Raw genomic sequence first — 754 nt, forward strand, 5'->3', positions numbered from 1 at the left:
TTATAGCGGAAAGTATTTGTAGGGGAAAGGAGTAGTGTGTGGAAGGGATAGAGATTTTTCAGATTAATCCAGAATTCTCGTGCTATTTAAGTAAATAACACGTTCGTTCCGAAACACTGCTCCGACCCAGGTTACAGTTGATTTTTAAATAATGTCAGGGCTAGGGAAACATTTCGCTGGCCACGCTATAGTGATTGCCGAATAAGGGGCAGTTTTTGGGTTTTGCTGTTGGCTTCACAAATTTGCACAAATTACGAGGCTAGTTCAATAAGTCCTTAGAATGAAGTATAAAAATAATTTTTTTTGGGTAAATTTTTTTTTATTTTTCAACATAATCTCCTTGGAGCTCTATACACTTGGTCAATCGCTTTTCAAGTTTTTTTAATCCTTCAGAAAAGTGTGTTTTCGGAAGTTCCTCAAAATAAGCACTTACAGAGGCAATGACGTCTTCGTTGTCTGGAAATCTCTGTCCACCGAGCTATTTTTTCAAGTTTGGAAATAAGAAAAAGTCACTGGGGGCTAAATCTGGTAAATACGTTGGGTGTTCGACCTATTCGAATTTCAGTTCTTCAATTTTAGCCATTGAAACGAAGCATGTGTGAACTCGGGCGTTGTCGTGATGAAAGAGAATTTTTTTCTCGCCGAATGTGGCCGTTTTTTTTTAATTTCTTCTTTCAGCTGCTCTAATAATGATGCATAATATTCACCAGTGATTGTTTTACCCTTTTCCAAGTAGTCAATAAGTATAATTCCA

This window comes from Belonocnema kinseyi, chromosome 2 (assembly GCF_010883055.1).
Source record: "Belonocnema kinseyi isolate 2016_QV_RU_SX_M_011 chromosome 2, B_treatae_v1, whole genome shotgun sequence".
Classification (NCBI taxonomy): Eukaryota; Metazoa; Arthropoda; class Insecta; order Hymenoptera; family Cynipidae; genus Belonocnema; species Belonocnema kinseyi.